Genomic DNA, 6,633 nt, shown 5'->3' with positions numbered 1-6,633 from the left:
CAACTTCTGCAAATGTCAACATATTCCAAAGGTCTAAAGCCACTGTTGAGAGAACAGAATAATGAATGAGAGGGAAACCAACAATCCATTTACTGTGCTAAAAAAAAAGCCCAAAACCCTCGCTGTGTACCAAAACGCTGCAAATGGAACACAATCGCCTCCTAACCTCCATGGGTCTCTATTCAGACGTAAAGAAAAAGAGAACAGTGTGATGCCTATATCCATTAGAGTCTGAATTAATAAAACATTTTGCTCTAAAAAAGCCGTGTACCTTCTGTTAACCGAACTTTTTTGACGAACGTCCGCCATTGTAAGAACATTTCAGGAATGGTTTGTTGAACCTTCAAGAAAATTAAGCCATTCAGAACAAACGTGAAACCGTGTCTCAATCGCGAGACATTCATGGACCCAATTCTGTGGCGCTAGTCTCGGTGTTTATGTCAGCGGAGTCTGGGTAGTTGTGCAAATGAGCTTTCCATCAGCTCCACGGGACATGAGCAGTCAGTCACTCTGCTTTACAATCTCCCTCCTGGGCTCATGGCTTTCACAGCGCTAACAGATTTGGACAGCTCGCTGCTGATGGTTTCCATGTGCTCCATACTTCAACTTGAGAAACGGTTCTGAGCAAAGCAGCTTGCTAATTAGTTTTTCATTGTGCAGCGTCTGCATAAACATGTGCATATGTGAAAACCCAACTACAGTAATGCTAAGTAAGCTTATCTCACCAAGTGGCGGGACACAGAGGTTAAAGACACGGATGTCTCATCTTAAAGCATAAAATAAAAAATGTTGCATGCATTGTTAAAACATTTTCCTCAGGTTGTTTTTTTTTTCATTGTTTTCTAATACAAATATGTAAACATCCTTAAATCAAGACATGTGAGATGCAAAGTGAAGATATGCAGTCTGAAATTTTTTTTTTTTTTAATTGAGTTTATGCTTAAAACAAGAACAAATATCTGTCAAGGGGGTGTGAATGCTTGTTTTTCCTTTTAATTAAGTTGGTTTTTCAGTATACACTACCATTCAAAAGTTCAAAAGCCAGCACATTTTTTTCTTTATTTTTTTTTAAAGAAGATAATACTTTTTTTCAGCAAGGGTGTGTTAAATTGATAAAAATTTTTAAAGTGGTAGTAAAGAGCTATATAGTTAGAAAAATATATATATTTTGAATAAATGCTGTTCTTTTTAATGGTTTATTCATCAGAGAATCCTGGAAAAAGTATCACAGGTTCCAAAAAACGTTAAGCAGCAAAAACTGTTTCCAATATGCATAACAAATGAGCATATTAGAATGATTTCTGAAGATCATGTGACACTGAAGACTGGAGTAATGATGCTGAAAATTCAGCTTTGCATCAAAGGAATAAATGATATTTTAAAGTATATTAAAATAGAAAACGGTTACATTAAATTGTAATAATATTTCACAATATTACAGTTTTTTCTGTATTTTTGATCAAATAAATGCAGCCCTGATGAGCATAGGAGATCTCTTTAAAAACAGAGATACAAAAAAATCGTATTGACTCCATATCATCATTACTACTTTAACCAGTATATTCATGAAAATTACAAGAAAATTAAAAGTACAAGTATTGAGAACACAACATAAAAACAAACATTAAGTTGCATTGAACATTTAAGATTAAAAGACTAAATCTTCTGAATCCATATTATGGGTTTGTGTGTTAAACAGACATCAATTTCATATTTCACTAAATTTGCACCTCCTTGCACCTGTGCACTGAAAAAGTTTAAGGTGATATATTTTTTACTTTATATTTAAGAAAAAATATGATTAAAAATGAATAAACATCAATCATCATAATTTATGTGTACTAAATAGTGATTGCTCATCTTCCTTGAAATATGTTTTAATTTATATTTAAAAATACTTGAAATACCATTTACAATCCACACTGACTGTGTTGGCTCTTCCAGCCGAACAAGGTCAGTTCTTAGAACCAAAACAGTATTAGAACAGCGAGATTTTCTAAATCAAAGAACTGCTTTTAAAACGGCACGTACCACTACTTAATAGATGCAAAAACTCATGGTGCCCACAATTCTTACTCCTTTACAAGAATCCCTTGAGGACAAGGCTATATTTATGGCACTGCTGATAAAGGACAAAGTTCTGCATATATATATATATATATGCATTTTTTTTTTGTTGTTGTTCAAGGAAATATGAGCACACGGATTTGTTAATGCACCGAAGTGTAACAAATGTGTGCAAATAAGAGCATGCTGCACGCTGCGCGTTAATTACGCACTAAAAAGGGAGCACTCATTAGCATTATCTTGAAGTGTAAACAATGTATATTCATTAGTTACAGACTACGGCACGTACCACTACTTAATAGATGCAAAAACTCATGGTGCCCACAATTCTTACTCCTTTACAAGACTCCCTTGAGGACAAGGCTATATTTGTGGCACTGCTGATAAAGGACAAAGTTCTGCATATATATATATATATATGCATTTTTTTTTTGTTGTTGTTCAAGGAAATATGAGCACACGGATTTGTTAATGCACCGAAGTGTAACAAATGTGTGCAAATAAGAGCATGCTGCACGCTGCGCGTTAATTACGCACTAAAAAGGGAGCACTCATTAGCATTATCTTGAAGTGTAAACAATGTATATTCATTAGTTACAGACTTTGTAAATATAGCTAAGTCCCTGGCCTGGGTCTGTTGTAAACGCATGTGTAAACATCATGTGACGTGAAGTGTTATTTCAGTCATGCATGTGTGCAAATAAGAGCATGCTGCACGCTGCGCGTTAATTACGCACTAAAAAGGGAGCACTCATTAGCATTATCTTGAAGTGTAAACAATGTATATTCATTAGTTACAGACTTTGTAAATATAGCTAAGTCCCTGGCCTGGGTCTGTTGTAAACGCAGAAGATTTGACTCAATCGTTTTAATCATGTGACGTGAAGTGTTATTTCAGTCATGCGTTGGAAATCCTTTCATTAATTTATATTTAAAAATACTTGAAATACCATTTACAATCCACACTGACTGTGTTGGCTCTTCCAGCCGAACAAGGTCAGTTCTTAGAACCAAAACAGTATTAGAACAGCGAGATTTTCTAAATCAAAGAACTGCTTTTAAAACGGCACGTACCACTACTTAATAGATGCAAAAACTCATGGTGCCCACAATTCTTACTCCTTTACAAGACTCCCTTGAGGACAAGGCTATATTTGTGGCACTGCTGATAAAGGACAAAGTTCTGCATATATATATATATATATGCATTTTTTTTTTGTTGTTGTTCAAGGAAATATGAGCACACGGATTTGTTAATGCACCGAAGTGTAACAAATGTGTGCAAATAAGAGCATGCTGCACGCTGCGCGTTAATTACGCACTAAAAAGGGAGCACTCATTAGCATTATCTTGAAGTGTAAACAATGTATATTCATTAGTTACAGACTTTGTAAATATAGCTAAGTCCCTGGCCTGGGTCTGTTGTAAACGCATGTGTAAACATCATGTGACGTGAAGTGTTATTTCAGTCATGCATTGGAAATCCTTTCAATCACTTTTCACAATGTAAATTCGGTCATTCTGCTCCAGGCTGCGTCCGAATAAAGACTTCTTTCTCTCTGTAGTCGTAATTGTCTTTCATTTGAGCGCTGCCCTCCTCTTCTACATCTACATCAGCCGGTGTCCCCCAGGGATCCGTCCTCTGACCCTTCTTGTTCTGGAGCTCCACTTCTTGAGTGACATTTCTCACAGTGGGCCATTCTGCGAGAGTATTTCAAAGCAGACTCGGACATGCTCCTGCGGGGCCACTGGCCTGAGCTGTCGGGCCCCAGCTGGCTCTGTGCTGCCAGCTGCATCCAGTGGTTATTCCTCAAAGACACAAACCCAGGTGTCCTTCCCTTCCGCCATGTAATTCCCGTCTCTTTCATCCTCGCAGGATGTCCAACTTGTATTATAGCCTCATTCAGTAAAACAACATCCAGAGGAGCAGAGGCAGATACGGGTTCAAAACAGACACACAAACAGATTGTTTGCAGATGCAGCCGGCTTTCACAGTCTCCGAAAACAAACTTTTGCAGCTCGATCTGGCTCCACAGAGAGAGGGAACACATAAAAACCGTCACAAATCTTCCCAAATAGGGATTAACTGCTAATTAAAAGGAAAAATAAAAAAACATATTCATGTGCTGCAAAAATAACCACTGGTCCATTAATAGAAAAGTAATTTGATTTCACAGCACGATTAACTGGATTGTTTTGATAAACTAACCACAGCGCAAAACACACCATCACCGTTTGCTAATGTGGTCTGAGTGCTTTGAACACATTACTAACTGATTGCTATGATGTTCTGATTGTTAGCATGTTGTTGTGTGTTTGCTAATCTGTTGTGAGTGTTTTTAAGACGTTATTGATTGTTAAGATGCTCCGAGGGTTTTTAGCACATTATGAAATGCCTGCTATTATGTTCTGATTGTTAAGCATGTTGTTATGGGTTTGCTAATGTGTTTTAAGTGTTTTAGGATGTTAATTATATGATTGCTAAGATGTTCTGAGTGTTCGCATTTAGCTACACAGTTGCTAAGGTGTTCAAAGCATAGATATTTACACAGATGCCTCATTAGCGGCTGTTTCTATGGGCCGCTATACATAAGCCATCCACCATATTGGAACGGTCAAACAATAAGATGAAGCGTTAGCTAACACAACATCAAAAAGTTACCATAGTTACCCTAGCATCTTACTATGTGGTTGCTAAGGTGTTCAAACATTTTTTTATCAGATTACTGCATGGTTGCTAAGGCGTTCTGGGTGTTTTAGCATCTCACTACGCGGTTGCTAAGGTGTTCAAACATTTTTTTATCAGATTACTGCACGGTTGCTAAGGCGTTCTGGGTGTCTTAGCATCACACTACGCGGTTGCTAAGGTGTTCAAACATTTTTTTATCAGATTACTGCACGGTTGCTAAGGCGTTCTGGGTGTCTTAGCATCACACTACGCGGTTGCTAAGGTGTTCAAACATTTTTTTATCAGATTACTGCACGGTTGCTAAGGCGTTCTGGGTGTCTTAGCATCACACTACGCGGTTGCTAAGGTGTTCAAACATTTTTTTATCAGATTACTGCACGGTTGCTAAGGCGTTCTGGGTGTCTTAGCATCACACTACGCGGTTGCTAAGGTGTTCAAACATTTTTTTATCAGATTACTGCACGGTTGCTAAGGCGTTCTGGGTGTCTTAGCATCACACTACGCGGTTGCTAAGGTGTTCAAACATTTTTTTATCAGATTACTGCACGGTTGCTAAGGCGTTCTGGGTGTCTTAGCATCACACTACGCGGTTGCTAAGGTGTTGAAGCATTTTAATTTCAGATTACTGCATGTTTGCTAAGGCGTTCTGGGTGTATTAGCATCTCACTACGCGGTTGCTAAGGTGTCTGAAGCATTTTAATTTCAGATTACTGCATGTTTGCTAAGGCAGTCTGAGTATTTTAGCATCATACTACACGGCTGCTAAGGTGTTCGAAGCATTTATATCAGATTACTGCATGATTGTGAAGGTGATATTCTGTATTGAAGTATTCATGTGCGAAACACAAATGCTTCAAGTTGCATGCCAAAGTTCACTAAAGTTAGGGGCTTCTTCAAATCCTAGTATGAGCAGCAGTAACAGAGATGCCTTCATTATAGTAAGCACCATTAAAACAGCAATAGTTTATTTGCGAAGAGAAGACTCCCTATTAGTCATTATGTTTAGTTTTGCTTGGAGAACATTCCTGTTTATGCTTTATTTAGTCTGCTCCAGTAAATGTTTAATTATTTTGGCAGAGATGATGAGGAAGACACAGAAATTGTCAATAACATCATCCGTGAAGAGAAGAGAGCAAGAAGTGTGAGAGCTGCGAGATTAATTTCATAAACAGAGGATGAGAGTATTAAAAACTGGAGGATTATGACAAGAGGTATAAAATGGGATTGCCAGGATTTTCATACTTTCTGCAACATGGCAGATCGTCCTCACTCTACATCAAACAGAGAATTGTGGGGTAAAATTCATCAGCTTGGCAACTAGGACGGCAGCGCTTACTCACTACCGATCTGCCATCAGTGAGATTAGCAAAGCACTTCAGACTGCTGCACAACTGCAATGACAAACAGCAGGTGAATTGGCCGCGGGAAATCAGACATGATTGGCTGATGGCAAAGCCAATGCTACCTGATTTCACCTAATCACACAGAAGTCTTTACCAGCAGATGACGCTACTCGGCTACTTTAACTCTTCCCCCGCCACTGACAAAATTTCAGTCATTCATGAGACAACATTCTGTTTTCACAGACAATTATAGACCTTATGCATCGGAGAAACAAGCGTGCAGCCAACTTTGAACTTCAGTTTTTGCGGTAGCTCTATAGCATGTTGAAGCATAATTAGCTGGGGAAGTGGATTTACTTATTGTAGAGTTAACGAAAGTTATCATGAGCACTGCAATGTTCGAAGCAGATTTCATGATAAAGTAGGACTGCACGATAAATCGAAATGGAATCGAGATCGCAATTCGACAGAAGCTGCGATTGTCATGCATATCTTTCAGTGAAGCACGGTTCTGTGATCAGCAGTAAATCTCCA

Source organism: Sinocyclocheilus rhinocerous, unplaced genomic scaffold (assembly GCF_001515625.1).
Source record: "Sinocyclocheilus rhinocerous isolate Xijiao unplaced genomic scaffold, SAMN03320098_v1.1 scaffold2038, whole genome shotgun sequence".
NCBI lineage: Eukaryota > Metazoa > Chordata > Actinopteri > Cypriniformes > Cyprinidae > Sinocyclocheilus > Sinocyclocheilus rhinocerous.
This window is presented reverse-complemented; position numbering follows the sequence as displayed.